General features: G+C 39.8%; 1 long non-coding RNA gene across 1 annotated transcript in view; it reads left to right on the plus strand.

Moving 5' to 3' along the window:
• The window catches only part of LOC140199779 (uncharacterized), a 47227-nt gene that overhangs the window by 15040 nt on the left and 13854 nt on the right, over positions 1-18333 (plus strand). The window contains exon 2 of the long non-coding RNA XR_011886488.1: positions 14880-15082. This is a non-coding gene — a long non-coding RNA (uncharacterized lncRNA). The remainder of the gene's footprint in view (positions 1-14879; positions 15083-18333) is intronic.

Below are 18333 nucleotides of genomic sequence, written 5' to 3' on the forward strand. Positions count from 1 at the left end.
TGCCTTCTGACACCCTGAATGAGCCTACTATGGGAAACCTTTTCAAATGCCTTACTAAAATCCACATGTACCACATCTATTGTTCTACCTTCAAACATTTGTTTTGTTACTTCCTTAAAGAATTTAATCAGGTTGATGAGGCACAACCTGCCCCTCACAAAGCCATGTTGACTATCTCTAATCAGACTATGCTTTCCCAAATGCTTGTAAATCCTGTCTTTAAGAACTCTCTCTAATAGTTTGCCCACTACTGTTCTGTAATTCCCAGGAATAGCCCTACCACCATTCTTGAACAAAGGAATAACGTGCACTCTTCCAGTCTACTGTGGCCAGTGAGGATTCGAAGCGCATTGCCAAATCCACAGCAATCTCCCATAGTAACCTGGGGTATATCCTGGGGACTTATTTATCCTAATGTTTTTCAAAAATCCCAGCACATCCTCTTTCTTAACGTTAGCATGTTCCAGCATAACAGCCTGTTTTACACTGTCGTTACCTTCATCAAGGTCCCTCTCACTAGTGAATACTGAAGCAAGCGATTCGTTAAAGGCTTCCCTTACCCCCTCCAACTCCAGGAACACATTTCAAATTCTAACCCTGATCAATCTTACCCTCACTCTAGTCATCCTACATGTGTTGAAAACGCCTTGAGGCTTTCCTTAATCTTGCTTATGTTCATGTTCCCTTCCAGCTCTCCTATCTCCATTATTCAGCTCCTTCCTGCCTACTTTGTAAATCTTTAGAGCCTATCTGCTCCTTTCTTCATAAATAAATCTTGAGTAAGTTTCTTTCTTCCTCTTGACTAGATGTTCCACATCACGTGTCAACCATGGTTCCATTCCCCTGTATCAGCAGGACAAACCTATCCAGAAACCCATGCGAGTGCTCCCTAATCAACCTCCACATTTCCATTGGGCATTTTGCTGACTACATCTTTTCCCAATTTACGCTCCTAACTTCCTGCCTGATAGCATCATGATTTGCCCTCCCCAAATTCTCTGTTTCTATCCCTGTCCAAGGCTATGGTAAAGGTCAGGGAGTTGTGTTCACTGTCTTCAAAATGCTCACCCACCAAGAGGTCTGTCACTTGATCAGGTTCATTGCCAAATACTCGATCCAGTATAGACTCTGCTCTTGTCAGCCTGTCTACATATTGCACAGGAATCTTTCCTGGATGTACCTGAGGAATTCCACCCCAACTACAGTATACACTTACAATTTTCTCACACATGAATATTAAGGAAGTTGAAATCAGCCATAACAACAACCCTGTTATTTTTGTATCTTTCCAAAATCTGCCTCTCGGTTGGCTCTTCTGTGTCTCTGTCACTATTGGAGGGTTTATAGAATACTCCCAACAGTGACTGCTCCTTACTTGCACCCACACTGACTCAATACACCATTCTTCCATGACCTCCTCCCTGTCTGCAGCTGTAATACTGTTCCTGATTAGCAATGCCACCCTCTCACGTACTGATGTGTACTCTAAGTTCGCCAGCCTTGGTCCTGATGCTTCTTGCATTAAAATAGACACTTTTCAACCTATTCAACTGACTGCAGTTATACCTTATTCACTGCCCATATTTTCTCGGTTTCCCTGCACATCTCATATTTTAGAAGTGCTATGAGAACTATCTGACTGGTTAAAGCTCTGAACTAGCCACTTTCTAGCCAAGAAATAATCCAAAATATTTCATGGCAGATTACTTGGTGATTGTGTATTACAAAACTGAGCAATGAAGTTAGATCTCTTCTGTCAACTATGTCCCTCTGTCCCTCACATGCACTGTTGCACACACGCACACATTCTCCTCTCTCACTCAGAGTGGAATTGTCTGCTGCTTTTCTTTTTTCAGACAGCCCTTTTCCTAGTTTGGTTAATACCAACAGGAGGAAAAAAAGAACTAAAATATTTTAATGCTGAAAACGTTCATGTGTTACCATCAAAAATTTTCAGGCCTTCTAATTGTAATTGGAATCTCAAGAGTTAAAGCTGTGATCACATTGACCTATTCGGAGTTGTTTAACAGCTGAAACTGGTAGCTGCCAATGAAAGGGCTGTCATAAAAGGGAGTGTGTTAGCAGGAAGCTCTGTCGGTATTGGAGTAGAATGGAATGTTTAAAAGATCAGACTTGTAATTTCCAGGATAAGGGTGGTTGGTGGATTCTGGTGGTAGTATGGAAAGCATTGAGAAACATTGCCAGCCCACTCACAGGATATGCAGTGGGAAGTGAGACTAACTGGGCAGGGGTCAATGAATAGTTGCGTGTTCAGCTAGCCAGGGAATTCTCAGGGTGTAGTGTGGTCGTGTATCCTGCGTTTCGAATGCCTAATAGAGGGGTTGCGTCCTGTAGGATGCTGGGTGTGCTGTATTGTGTGGGCTGGTGTGGTGAGTGACAGTGGGTGGAGATTGTACTTTAGCAGCTGCCTTTCCTATGACACCTTTCAAAGTCACAGCCCACAACTTGCTTTGTAACTTGGAAGTCTGCTGTTTAAATTCTGTGTCTTTGCCCAATTCTTTGGGCAATAATATTTTCATTTAACTTGAAAAGCTCAGACCAACTTAACGCTGTGATTCTTTCTACAGAAATGAAGTTGGTTAGGGCCTACAAAATCCACGAATGGCCTTTCAATCCCAAATGTTGTATTTCAAAATAAAATGACTTGGAAATTACATAAGCTATATCTATCAGGAGCCTTACCTCCTACCAACAGCAGTTCATCCCTATGGACTGTTTGCTTACAAATTCACTTCCCACCTGTTTTACTTGTTAATGTACTTTAAATATGAACTAAAATTGAGGCATTTTGTCACTAGGTATGCAATGGCTGGCAGTCTGCTAACTGAATGTTAAGACTTGAGCTCTCTGATTGGCGGTGCTGCTAGTAAATAGAAGAACTGAGAGTGTGAAATTGGATTCTATTGGAAGTTTTAACAGGCCAATAAGCATGTCCTTGCAGAGAACCAGCACAGGGTACAACAGAAAATGCTGAGGTGTGGGGCTTGCTGGAGTCTCTTGGTAGCCTTTTTTTCTGTAATGTAGGTTTTCATGCTTCTGTCTTGAGCTGCTCAGATCTCCACTTTGGCAGGAAATATGTCAGCAATTAGTTGCAGAGGTTACACAGGGAGAACGCACCTCCCCCACTCTACAAAATAAGTGCGGAGACACTGAGTTAAAGCTTTCTTTAATAATGGGGAGAAATAACCAGAAGAAAAAGACAGAATGCCAGAAAGTGATCAGTCCCCTTTGAAATCATCTGAAATATTTGTGCAATTAAAAATGTGTAAAAGATACCAGAGGGCTATTGTTACTGTAGCTCTCTTAGGCAGCTACAGGTGAAACTCTGCATAAGGCAAAATCATGACATCATCTGCAGCATGTTGATCTGCAATGAAAAAGGAATGTTGGATTTTTGGATTTGATCTATTATCAGAATATGAAAGGCTTCAGCCAAACTTTCAAAGTTACTTTTTCTTAATTTTCTAAGAGTTGAGTTACATTCCCCTGTCCCTTTTTAGTCAATTATGGAGGAAAAGAAACAACCATCTGTTAAAATATCTGGCTAAGTTGTTTCCAGAGTCAGTGAACATTTATTTTAGACAGCATTTCTAGCATTGCACAATCATAAGATAGGTCAGAAACAGTCTTTCTGTAAAAAATGCAACAATGTGACAAAAACGTATTTTAATTGAAATTGAAACTGGTCTGAATAAATTGGTAACCTAGCCTCAAGGGAATTTTTTTTAGAAATCCCCCCCCCCAACAACCAAAAACAAGGTTGTATTTTGCTGTCTAAAACGGAACAGAATGTTAGTAATGTATTAAACACAGAAGCTTAAAACATCCAAAAGTCTTGAGTAATGTCTGAATATGGTGTCAGTCAGGTTTTCCATGACTGGCTGTGCATTAAAGTGGACTGCAGATGCCACTTGCCTGTATTCCTGGAGGCAAAGTTGATTGACAGAATAATATTTCAATTTAAAGTTTCTGTACAATCAAAGGCTGTTTTCCACTATACTACCATCACTTATTTGGGGGTCATTCAAGTCCAGTAAAACAAAATGGTTTCTTCACATCACAAATATTTTGAATGGTGACTATTTCTGCTATTTTTGGTATCTTTAAAAATAACCACTCTTAATCAGAGGACAATCATTCCTGTTGTTTAAAAATATTTAAGTTGCAGCTATGTGTCTTGCTGAAAATATATCATCTGTAAAGATATTTCATCTTATCTGTTTAGCTTCCAATTTTCAAGTCTTAAGAACAATAAGTATTAGGTAGCTCTAGTATTGGACCCAATAAATGTGTAACATACTTCCCTCCCTCCTCCAGATTTCCCACTCCATATGTATGACCTTATTTAGCCTTAAGGAGATACTGTTACCTGGGCCTGGAAATTGCCCAAAATATATGGTATTGAGTAAACAAAAACTAGTAGTAAAGATGTGAGAATTTGTTACTTCTGCAACAACTTTGTTATTGTGATATTTTCATTTAAAAACAGATAGCCCATAACCCACACACACGTGCTTGTACTAAGTGATGTCATCAGGTGACCACTGGACTTTATGTCAGATTTCATGCCAGGCTGTGACAGGATATCCCTCAATTAAGCTAGGTCAGGAGTTGTCATAAGGATTCTATTTTAGTGAACTCTTTTTCTGAAGGAAGTCACTTGATAAACTTCAAGCACTTCATCAGATGTAGTCAGAACTTCAGTTCATTTTCAAATGGACTATATCCATCTCATGAAGCTTTCAGATCAATTTAGACTACTGATTAATCATGTAGTGGATCAAAGTTAGCTGAAAAGGAAGTCATACACACACAAGATAAGACCACAAAATGGTAAATAAAGAAATTTTATAATTTCATTTCTGATTGTACCAAATGCAAACTTTTAGTTCTTTAGGAATAAAATATAATGACTAAATGATTTTAACAGTTTGAGCTTTTTCTAACACTGCTTTATCTTTTTCAATGTTTCTAGTTGCTTTATGTTTCAAAGATATTTCCAAAGAATAATCGGGAGCTTTTTAAAAACTTGCATAATATTTCCAGTGTCAAATCAACAGAATGATGTTATGATACAATCTTTATAGTTTGATTTCATTTGATACTTCAGGTCAGTTTTTATTCTGCCTTTTTTTGTTCATTTATAAATTAGCCCAAATATTTAGGTAACATGTCAGCCAATCAGCTTTTCACTTGATTATTGGTTCAATGTATCTTTTCGCCTACTTTTATTTGGAGGATTCTTGCTCTAAGATCACTGATGACTTCGAGATGTAATGTTATGTTGGTTATAGTATCTGTCTAGTCCAGCAGCAAGATAGATCATGTCCATAATAAGAAAGAAAATGCTGTAAATACTCAGATAGCCAGTCAGCATCTGCAAAGAGGAAAACAGAGATATAGTTCAAAGATTTTCCATCATAGCTGCCTGCAACCCTGGAACTCACAGTGTCTTAAATGTCATTTTGTGATGACCAAGTAAAAAGTCAAATTCAGCTGGCTAGTTTGGGCAAGTACGTTATTTCTGTTATTACCCCACTCATACTGGTATGCCTATGGTTCTGGATGTCCATTCAAATTCAACCAGATGCTCTTGTATGGTAAAATATGAATATCAAAATGTGGAGCACCTGCATTCTCCAAAAGAGCTTCTCATTCACTGGGCTTAATCATGCCATTCTTAAAATTATGCCTGTCATCTCTGGCCAATCAGCTATCAGGTTTCTTCTTTGCAATTGCTGCCTATGGTGTGAGTTTAGATATTCCGGTACCTCAGTGGTCAGCAGTACTGAAATCCTAGGGGGGTTTTAATTTCACATATGCACCTTGTAGTTAATGAAATTGGTATCAACACAGTTGAATTAGCTCAATGTGTAATTCAGTGCTCCTTGACGTGGTGCAGAGCCATTCCGATCTGAAAGACTTGTTTGGAAGTTGGGTTAAGTTTGCTGATTTCGCTTAGGTATTGACACAAGCCTCTGCGCTAATTTGGAAGAGCATTCTGAAGTCCCACTCTGGTCACAGCTGGTGTGTATACATGATCAGGATAAAATTAGCTTCAGCATTCTTGTTGCTGAACCAACTCTCCCCCTCTAATTTGAACCCTGTCCCACTTTTCATCCACATGTGAAAAACTTGTCAAAAATGTTTAGTATCAATCACAAACAATCACTTCTAATGATATACAACAGTACTGTAAGTATTTTTGGGATATTTCACAGCCCAATTGGCAATCAAAATGATCTGTCAGGTTTCTCATTATAATAAGTTACCCATCTTGCCCACTCATAGCTGCTGGTAAAACTTTATAAACAGCTAAATTGAAAGAATCAGAATTTAGGCTTATTATCACTGACATGCATTGATATTTTGCAGCAGCAGTTTAGTTCAAGATATAACCATTATTTTAAGTTATAAATAAATAGCATAAAAGACTAATAACATTTAGTGTTCGTGGACCATTCAGAATCTGATAACAGAGCAGAAGAGACTATTCCTAAAACGCTGAGTGAGGGTCTTGAGGCTCTGTACCTCCTCCCTGACAGTAGTAATGAGAAGAGGGTATGTTACAGCTAGTGAGGGCCATTCTGGGTACTGCCTTCTCGAGGCTCTGCCTCTTCCAACATGTCAACTGGCAGTGAGAGCGTGGCTGTGATGGAAGTGGCTGGGTCTGTAGCTCTCTGCAGCCTCTTGCGATCCTCTGCATTGGAGGCTCCAGAGCAAGTTGTGAAGCAACCAGTCAGAATGTGCTCCACCACACATTTGTAGAAATTTGCAAGAGTCCTTGGGGATGATGGTGTATTCTGCAGTGGCCACAGGTAGGAGATTTAATATTAGAACCATTGTAAGATAATACCCAAATTTAAAAAAAACTCATGACTGTGTGACAAATATTCAACCATATACAGTTTGTGATTAAATCACATTAATCTGGCTTGTTACAGACAGCTCTTACAGGAGCCCACATTCATCATTGATGGAGAACATTTTTGGGGTTAAGATTATATCAAATATGCAGATTGACAGATATTATACTAAAGAGGATTTTTTTCCTGTTTTAATTTCACATGCAGAGCCTTACAATTCTTCTTTTTAAAAAATGAAATTTTCTTGAATCCTACCAAAATAGCTTATTGAAATTTTCAGGCCCTCTTTGCTGAACAGATAAATCTTTCTGTAAGTTTGAGAAATTGCCTAAAATAAATTGCAATGAATAGCTTTTCATTTCATAATTTATCAGTTTGCACTTTTTTCCCCTCTGTAAAGGTTCTTTGGGTATAGGCTATTGGTGATTTTTAACATGTTAGATTCTGTTGCTGGTTAAATGTTTGCTAAGCTATCTAAATTTCCAGGTTCAATCCCCAACCTATAACAAGTCAACTGATTTTAGTTGGAGCTTAAATATTAACTCCTGCAGGTCATATTGGTTAAGAAAATAATCATTTCCCAGGACTCCTATTTTATTTGCTATCCAGCCTTCTCTGTAAAATTAGATATTCAAAATTTAAGATTGCTTATTGTCATTCTTCAGTGCACAAATGTAACGGAGAACAAAATGATTGTTACTCCGGATACAATGTAACGTTAAAAATGCACAATAAGCATAAAGAACGCTATATTTAAATATATAAGATTAGCTTACAGTGGCTATAAAAAGTATTCACCCCCCCCCCCGAAGGTTTTCATGTTTTATTGTTTTACAACATTGAATCATAGTGAATTTAATTTGGCTTTTAAAACACTGATCAACAGTAAAGACTCTTTCACGTCAAAGTGAAAATGAAAACAGCTTACTACAAATTAATCTAAACTTATTAGTTATTAAATGCAAAACTATTGATTGCATAGTTACTCACCCTTTTCAAGTCAGTATTTGGTAGCTGCTACATTGACAGCAATTACAGCCTTGAGTCTGTGTGGATAGGTCTCTATTAGCTTTGCACATCTAAACACTACAACTTTTCCCCATTCTTCTCTACAAAACTGCTCAAGCTTTGTCAGATTGCATGGGGATCATGACTGAACAGCCCTTTTCAAGTCCAGCCATAAATTCTCAATTGGATTGAGGTCTGGACTCTGACTTGGCCACTCCAGGACATTAACTTTGTTGTTTTTAAACCATTCCTGTGTAGCCTTGGCTTTATACTTGGAGTCACTGTCTTGCTGGAAAACACATCTTCTCCCAAGTTACACTTCTCTTGCAGACTTCATCAGGTTTTCCTCCAGGATTTCCCTGTAATTTTATGTATTCATTTTACCTTCTACCTTCACAAGCCTTCCAGGGCCTGCTGGAGTGAAGCATCCCCACAGCATGATACAGCCACCCCTATGCTTGATGCTAGGGATGGTGCGTTTTTGATAATGTGCTGTTTTTGGCTTATTCCAAACATATCTTTTAGTCTGATGGCCAAAAAGCTCAATTTTGGTTTCATAAGACCATTGAACCTTCTTCCAGCTGACTTCAGAGTCTCCCACTTGCCTTCTGGCAAACTCTAGCTGAAATTTCATGTGAGTTTTTTGAACAGTGGCTTTCTCTTTGCCACTCTCCCATAAAGCTGCTGAAACATCTGGACAACATTTGCTGTATGCGCAGTCTGTCCCATCTCAGCCACTGAAGCTTGTAACTCCTACAGAGTTGTCATACATCTCTTGGTGGCCTCTCTCACTAGTCCCCTTCTTGCATAGTCACTCAGTTTTTGAGGACAACCTACTCTAGGCAGACTTACAGCTGTGTCATATTCTTTCCATTTCTTGATGATTGACTTAACTGTACTCCTAGGGATATTCAGTGACTTATAAATTTTCTTGTATCCATCTCCTGACTTGTGCTTTTCAATAATCTTTTCACGGAGTTGCTTGGAGTGTTCTTTTGTCTTCATTGTGTAGTTTTTGCCAGGATAATGACTCACCAGCAGTTGGACCTTCCAGATACAGGTGTATTTTTACCACAATCAATTGAAACACCTTGACTGCACACAGGTGATCTCCATTTACAGTAACTAATTATGTGACTTCTAAAACCAATTGGCTGCACCGGTGATGATTTGGTGTGTCATAAAGGGAGTGAATACTTATTCAATCAATTATCTTGTGTATTATATTTGTAAGTAATTGAGATCAATTTGTAGAGATCTGTTTTCACTTTGACACAAAAGAGTCTTTTTCTGTTGGTCAGTGTCAAAAAAGCCAAATTAAATCCACTATGATTCAATAAAACATGAAAACTTCCAGGGAGGGGGTGAATACTTTTTATAGCATTGTATATAGTTAGACTGATTGTACTGTATGACCACCTAGTACTGTGCCCCCTTCCAGCTCTGCTTCCCTCCCCAATGAGCTGAATTACTTCTATGTTTGCTTTTACCGAGGGAACAAGGAGGTCACCCTCAAAGTGGATCTTCCACCTGGTGAACTGCCTCTCTCACTTTCCACCTCCGATGTTTGCGCCACCCTGAACAGGGTGAATGTACAGAAGGCAGCTGGTCCGGATGGAAAACCTGGCCGTGTGCTCAGAGTCTGTGCAGGGCTGTTGGCCGGGGTCTTCATGGACATTTATAATCTGTCCCTGGCCCAAGCAGTTGTCCCCACAAGCTTCAAGGTTGCCGCCATTGTGCCAGTGCCAAAGCATTCCACTGCCACGGGCCTGAATGACTTCCGCCGAGTTGCACTCACCCCCATCATTGCAAAGTGCTTTGAAAGACTGGTTCTATCACATCTGAAATCCTGTCTGCCCTCTACCCTGGACCCCCATCAATTTGCCTATCGCTCCAACAGGTCAACAGGGGACGCCATCTCCACGGCACTTCACTCTGCCCTGACCCACCTGGACAGCCCCAACTCTTACGTCAGAATGCTGTTCATTGACTTTAGTTCGGCATTCAATGCTGTGATCCCCTCTAAGCTGATCGCCAAACTTCGCCACCTTGGTATCAGCTCATCCCTCTGCAATGGGACCTTCGACTTTCTGACTAACAGACCCCAATCAGTTAAGTTAGACAACCTCTCCTCCTCCATTCTCACCCTGAATACCGGCAGGCCTCAAGGCTGTGTGCTGAGCCCTCTTCTGTACTCCCATTTCACCTATGACTGCGTTTCTGTACACGGTTCTAACTCCATAATCAAATTCGCAGATGACACCACAGAGGTTGGCCTGATCAGAGGGGATGATGAGACAGCCTACAGGGATGAGGTCCAGCACCTGGCCGCATGGTGTGCCGATAACAACCTGGCCCTTAACACCCAGAAGACCAAGGAGATCATTGTGGACTTCAGGCATGCTACGAGCCACACTCATGTCCCCATCTACATCAATGGAGCTGTAGTGGAGTGTGTATCAAGCTTTGTATTCCTTGGCGTCCACATTTCCGATTAACTCACCTGGTCCCTGAACTCCTCCATCCTGATCAAAAAGGCGCAATAGCACCTTTATTTCCTGCAAAGCATCAAGAAAACTCAGCTTTGTCCCAGGATATTGACGGACTTCTACCGCTGTACCATTGAGAGCATACTCACCAACTGCATCTCAGTGTTGTATGGCAATTATCCTGTATCGGACCACAAAGCACTCCAGCGTGTGGTGAAAACTGCCCAGCAGGTTATCAGCACCCAATTGCCCACCATTGAGAACATCTACCATAAACACTGCCTGGGCAGGGCGAAAAGCATTATTAAGGATGCACCTCACCCTAACCGTGGACTTTTTACTCTCCTCCCATCCGGTAGGCGCTACAGGAGCCTCCACTCCCACACCAGCTGGCTCAGGAAGAGCTTCTTCCCTGAGGCTGTGACCCTGCTGAACCTCACATCACAGCGCTAAGCAGTATTGCACCCATATTGTACTGTCTCAGTACTTTTATATTTGTGTGCTGTGGCACTTACTTTTTATTCGCAATTATTTTGTGAATAATACTATTCTTTTGCGCTTCTGGTTAGATGCTAATTGCATTTCATTGGCTTTGTATCTGTACTCAACACAATGACAATAAAGTTGAATCAAATCTAATCTAAAGTGACACTAGGTAGATGAGTATCTCTACATAAGGTGATTCTGACAGGAAATGATAAAGTAGTGGTGGGGAAGGGGTGGTTGAAAGGATGGAGGTGTTGATCAGAATCAGAATCAGGTTCAATATCACCAGCAATGTCGTGAAATTTGTTAGCTTTGTGGCTGCAGTACAGTGAAATACCTGATAATATAAAAAATAAATAAGTAAATCCATTACAGTAAATGTATGTGTGTACATATAATGTGTGTATTTTAAATAATTAAGATAAGTAGTGAAGAAACAACTTTTTTAAAAAAGTAGTGAGGTGGTGTTTGTAGGTTCAATGTCCATTTAGAAATTGGATGGCAGAAGGGTGTTCCTGAATCGCTGAGTGTGTTCCTTCAGGCTTCTGTACTTCCTTCTTGATGCTAACAATGAGAAAAGGGCATGCCCTGGGTGGTGGGGGTCCTTAGGGAGGTAAGCCACTTTTCTGAGGCACTGCTCCTTGAAGGTGTCCTGGATACTGTGGAGGCTAATATCTATGATGGAGTTGTCTCATTTTCGGACTCTCGACAGCTTACTTTGATTCTGTGAGGTAGCACCCTCATACCAGATAGATAACCCCATACCAGACAGTTGGGTCATATCAGCCTGAAGGGTTGGGGGAAGTAACTGTTTTAAAGTCTGGTTGTCTTGGCGTGGATGCCTCTTCCCTGAAAGGAGTGGAACAAACAGTCCATGAGCAGGGTGGGTGGGATCCTTCACAATATTGCTGGCCATTTTCTGGCACCTTTACATATGTCGCTGATGGTGCACAGGCTGATGCGGGTGATGCATTGGGCAGTTTTAATTACCCATTGTAGAGTATCCTTGGCTGCCTGGAGATGTGGAAGAATTAAGAGACCAAGATTGACTCCTTCTTACCCTATGGCTTATTGATGTTCACCATCTCTAATGACAGCTTTGATCCCAGCCATCCACCTATAATCAAGAGCAGGGTAAGCTCAAGTTGCCATAGAGTTACAGCGAGACAAAGCATGAAAGGAGGCTCTTCTGACCATTAGCCTCTCATTTTCTTATATTAGTCTTGATGTTATTCTTCCTGCATCCGTATCAGCTCTTGGCAGATTCTACCACTCACCTACACACCAGGGTCAACTTGCAGTGGCCATTTAACCTGGAAACCCATATATCTCTGGGATTTGGAGGAATCCAAAGCACATGTTGGAAACCCATATGGTTGCAAGGGAGAATGTGCAAACTCCACACTGAGGGGTCTGTAAAACAGCAGTTCTGTCAGCTTCCTACTGTGTTGAAAATAACTTTCTCACTGCTTGAGCTTTTTTCCCAGAATAATTTACTTATTACCTTACCATTTAAGGGGAAGAATTTAACAGATTGTTTATAAGCAAACATGTATTATGATGTTAAAACTAATTTTAAATCAATCTATATTGACCAAAATGGCTAAAATGATTGATTCCTGGCCTTTCTGGTGCTGTTGATTTTCTATACAGATCATGCATTTTCAAGTTGTAGTTGAGCATGTCACTATTGTTCTATTCTGGTGTCCTAGCAAGTTATGTGGTAACTACATATAATGTACTGCACGACCCTGGATGGAGTAATTAGACTGATTCATGCTATTCTGACATCTTTACTTAATTTGGCCTACAGCAAAACAAGCTGTACTGCATGAAATGCACTCCATCTGCCTCACAAATTCAGTGACACATCACACATGATTCAGTCTCTGCCTACTCCCTGCCCCAGAAGCAGCCCCCTCTTGTTTATGCCTGTTCTGGTAGTAAACCTTTTTAACTCCCTCTGAAGTATGCAATAGCATTGTGATGCCTTCAGCAGATCATCAGAGCTCGGATGTGGGATGTGGGATGTGGGGGGTGGGAGAGAAGGGTAGTGGGGAAGGCAGATATGAGGGAAGCTCAGTTTAAACTGTTTGGGCAACAACATTGATTCTGGAAATGGTGTTTGTCTTTCGTTTGAAGTAACACTAATAAGCAATTGTGTTCAGAGATTCAGTTTCTTCTCTTCAGTATCAGCCAGATTTGTAAACTTGCATATCAAGAATGGGATATTTTCTCTGGTTCTACTTTTAAAAGTTTTTATATGCATACAGTATTAACAAAGAAAAATAGAATTAATGAAATAAATTAAATGTTTAAATGGATCATCACTTCACTTATGCATGGCATCATTGGGATTAAAACAACAAGTGGCTTTGATGACTATTTTTGGTAATCTGTGCTTGTTTTGTTATAATAGATCTTGATTTTTGAAATAACCTTTTTTATTTCAAAACTCACCCTGTCCCAAACTCTACATCCAAAATAAACCTTTGGAACTCGGGCAGGACAGTGACTCATCACTGGTACCTGTCTTCCTGCCCTCACACAGACAATAAATATTCAAATAGAGTAAAGTAAAAGCAGGATAGCAAGTAGGAAATAAACACATCTGCTTATATGCAATGGGCTCTATGTTTAACATAATAATATCCAGGTACCTTGCCTGTTGTTTGTACTTTGTAGGTACTTACTTTGAAGAAATTTTATCAATGCAGGTATGTTTACTGTGTTGAGTTCTTAATCACTGCTTTTGCACAATATCCATAAAAGTTTTAATATACTGTAGCTGCTAAATAACATAAGGATTTAGTATAAGAGAACAGTAGGTTCATTAACTACTCACCACTGCATATATTTTAAGGCTAATGAGATCTGAATATTATTATCATGCTTGAAATAATGTGATGTCTTAGTGTTTAGGAGTGGAAAGGTTCGTAGTGCTGCACTGAAGTATTCAAATACCTGCTGACTTGTTGATTAGTGACCTAATGATGGCATGGGTCAATCAGCCATATTTTAAATTCATAATTAGGTTGTAATCTATTGTCAATATAAGCATCATGGATTCTGTTAACACAATTGGTTAAAATTGTCAGTGACTGCATATTTCCAAATTTGACTAAATATTTTATTATGGGCTTATTAATGGTTACATTTTTATTTGTGGTCTCAACCAGGAAACTGATAGGGGGGTTCTGCTATGAATTTTTCAAAACACAAATAACGGGCATTTGTTTGATCATTTGTCAATTTTGCTATTTCCCTTATATGCTTTTCACTGTAAGTCTTTATTATTTAATAACGTTAAATAATTCTGTCAGGTTGTCTTTCATGTGGAGTGGGGGAAGGGAGAGGGAGGATGGCTGCACTGGAAGTTGTAGGCCCACTTCAGGATACACTCCCAGTGTGTGTGTGTGTGTGTGGGTGGGGGTCGTTTAAAGAGCACTAGACATTTCCCTTATTTGGATGAAGGCCGGTCCTCTTGTGTGTAAGTCAGGGGAGTTTCCTGCTTGAAGCGTCTATAGACACAGCCCGGGCGTTTTCTCCCTGTTTGCTGCTGTTGTTTTTTTTGAATGAATGCCCTTTTCCTAACCCCAGCCTAGCCCCGATTGAGAAGTTTTTTTGTGAGGGTTGGTCATGTGATAGCCAGAGTCTGTGTAGGGTGAGACTCAGCCATTGGCCGGCAGCGTTTGGCGCTTCTCTATAAGAACAGCCGAGTCTGTTCCGAGCTGTTTGAAGCCTTCCTCTACCGCCAGCGGCAGCTTTATCTTCATCTTCCGTAAGCACCTACAAACCTGACTGAGACAGTCTGGTGACTGCGGCTGGTTGCGACAATAGCAAGCATCAGAATCACCTCGGACCTGGATTACGGAGTGTAACGCGTTTTAAACGGCACGTTAAATTGTGTTCCCTAGTTAAAGGAGAAGAAAAACACCACAGCGACATGTGTGGTCTGAGTCTTTTTTTTGTTCTGCTCATGTACTTTCTGTTTCTTTTTGTTGAATAGGGGTGAAATAGCGATTTTTCCCTAAAGCGTTCAAGTGTCAGCAGTTGACAGAAGTGGCATCTCGTAACAAGATTTGCTTAAGATTTTTCAAAAGAAAAAGCAGTAGTGTAATGGAGGGGACTTCCAGCTAACAGCAGCAGCGTGGTGCCATGAGGAAATACTGATGAAAGAATACTGATCATGGAGATGACCTAATCTGACCGGTGAGTTTAAAACAAATCATCCGAATCATTTTTCTTCAATGAATCATTTGGAAATGTTAAATCATACTGTTTGTGGATAACTTAAATTTGAATGGGAATATTAAAAAGGGGCGCGAGAATGTTTTATTGCATTAGATTGTTAATGCTTAAACTGCCAGTCAATATTGGCGTTAACTTGCTCTCCTCTGTCAAATGTGGGTTGCCTTTTACAAATTATTTGCGTATTACTCTTCAGACTAGGTATATTTAAAACCTTATGATTTTTGATTTCTAAATGAATTTGTAATGCTGAATGTTAATGAAGTCAGAACTTTAAAGAAGTATTATAGCATTAGGCAGGGGAAATTGTAACTGCTTCATATTAGTGGAGGTCAGTTCTTGAAAGGTTAATAATGCAAGGCATTTGTAAAGTTTGCCTTCAATTGAAAGATATTTGGTGGTGGACAGAGAGGGTGACTAGAAAACAGGGATTGAGATCAAAATCAAACAAAGTGCAGGTAGCCTAATTGCTACATTTTGAAGTGATATGTTGAGCAGGAAAATAATAATAGAGCAGCAATAAAAAGTTGGTTTAAGATAAGACTGATGATCAGGGGTGGGGTTCCTAACAACTATTACAGAAACTGTTGAGGCTCTGGCACCAAATCTCCTCCTACACTCATTAAAGGTGCGGCCCAATGCCATCCTGTAATGAGTCTGGTTTTCAATTTGTGTGAAGTTCTATTTGCTACCCCTTGCAGACTGCCAGTCATTGCCAGGAATAGGAGTGCTGGCCAGCCCACAGCAAACAGGTAACATTCCAGAGCTATCTAGTTTTGCCATCTTGAAGAAGAATCTAAAATGCAATGACCTGAGTACTTGGGTAAGGAGTACTTCCTGCTATCAACACCCACGTGGTCAATCCCCTGAATTTCTCTTCTCCAGATCTGAAATGCCCTACCTCACTGGCATTGATGATTCTGAGGTGAAATGGTGAGACATGTCCATGAGATACATGGGCAAGGGGAATGTCAGAACAAACCCTGCCTCCAAAAACCCATCTGCTACACTTTGACGAATAGCAAGCTCAGTCACATGCCAAAGCTGTCAAAGTTTTTAAATGTTTGAGAATCTCTGATGTTTGTACTCTTGCAAAAACTTATTAAAATAAAAATTCTTAAAGCACTTAAAATAATCACTGACAAATGCATTTAATTATCCTTTTCTACATGCTTACAATCCCCATTCAAATGAATGGGCTTGTGGATACCTGCACTAATTCTAACTTTGTGGAATGCAAGAATAGATTTCCACAGTATAAACAGTGAAGAAGTTCTTGATGCAGAATTGGACTCAATAGGGAATCCACTAGCAGCGCACAAACAGAGCTTTTGGCAAAACCTAGATTCATAAATATAGCCATGGCCATTTCTGAAGTCATGTAGGATAAATTAAAACAACTATTCATTGTGAGAAACCCATATCTTTTTTAAATAATCTGCAGGACCAAGCTACTGAGCCTTTATTTAAATTTGATTTGAATTTGCTATCGCCAGCAGATTTATTTTATTGAAGCTCGAAATAACTCCTGTTTATTAGGACCAAGAAAATGGAAGTTGGGCCCTAATGATCATGTTGAAATTACCTGTTTCCCTGCTCTCACACAGTCTGACATCCACACAATTGCCTAAGCATTAAACTGCAAGATCCTGGACTTGGCAGCATTCTGTACTTTTACACATGGCTGAAAGATATGTAAGCATGAAGAATGTCAGACACTACAAGTTACTTAATATTAACCATCAGATAGGATAAGTCTGCTGGTATAGTTATTACTATTAAGTTATTGATTACGTTAAACTACTTTGAACTCAATAGGTATCGAATCCCTTAATGCTTATGCTGGCTCTTTAGAAACTTTGGGAAGAACCATCTATTCAATCTTTATTTTTCACCTCCTGTTTCCCTTTTGATGAAAAAGAATTTTGCATTCACTGTTTTTCATTGAGTGTTTCTTATCCAAACAACTTTCTACTTGTTTCCATTACCTACTTTTGTGTTTAGTTGAATTTAGTTTTTCTAAGTTAAGTAAGACTTTAAAAGTTTTCTTAGTGATGTAACAAAAAGCTTTCTTGAACTTTAGCCCTGGTGCCAGAAATAGATTTGTTGTACCTTGATCTTGATGCTTTCCCAATGCAGAGCTTCCAAAGTTCAGCACAGCAACCAAAGTTAGTACAGCCAATGAGTTGGACAAGTTTAACGTTATCCCCACTTTGTGGAGGCACCAAGCTTGAATTGACAGCTGAAGAGCAAAACCTGTACTCTACTTCTAGCATAAATGACCCCATGATACAAAAGTATGATAAGAGTATGATTATGTCTCAAGTTTTGTCGATAAGTATTGTATGGGTCAGATTTAGTCAGAGGTGGCCATATAACCTAGAGTACAGAAATCTACTTCCTTCATCTTGAAGATGAAATCCAGCATAGTAATTTCATGTAACCTTGAAAATCGCATACATTAAAGAGAGAATGTTAATGCCTGCAGTGTTGCACATGAGCTGATAAGCATTGCAGGTAGATCACAAGGGTCTGGCATTATCTGCCATTGTTAGGATAGCTTGCATTCCTGCTTTGATTTGTAGTCTGTTAAGCAGGCATGAACGTACGGCGGTGCGCGTGGAAACAGTACGGTAAATAAAGCATTTTAAAGGGGCCGTAGATGAACATATTAGTTTTGTGAATGCTGTAAGTGACTGAGGCTATTTAATTCCCAAGGTTTCAATTGCCAGGGGTTTCTCCTCTGGCAGCTTCAGGCATCAATCGCACACAGGAAGTGGTCCACAGGTCTGAGTGCTGCACAGGAAGGCTGAGCCATCTCTGTCCATAGGTTCCCAAGGAATTTGATGTTACCTGATGCATATCTATAATGGTGCAGGAGTTCCTTGTGTAGATGAGGTGTCCTGCTCTGTAATCCTATAAACTCTTGCATGATTGGTGCTGGTTTTAGGTGTCAGGATTTGTTTTTATTTTGTAACTTTAAAATTGTGTACATAGAAGTACTTTAGTATTGAAAGTAAGACTTTATCTTTTACCCAGGTGTGAATACTATGCTGGCTAGTGACTGGTGTTATATAAGGGTTAGAATTCTTAATTTGCCATAGGTATTGCTCACATTATTCATTGAGGTTAATTAGTTTTAAGAAGCTTTTTCCACGTGTAACAAAGCCTAAAGATGGGAGCCGCTCAAGCCATGACTTAAAAAGATAATG

Source organism: Mobula birostris, chromosome 6, assembly GCF_030028105.1.
Source record: "Mobula birostris isolate sMobBir1 chromosome 6, sMobBir1.hap1, whole genome shotgun sequence".
In the NCBI taxonomy this organism is placed as follows: domain Eukaryota; kingdom Metazoa; phylum Chordata; class Chondrichthyes; order Myliobatiformes; family Myliobatidae; genus Mobula; species Mobula birostris.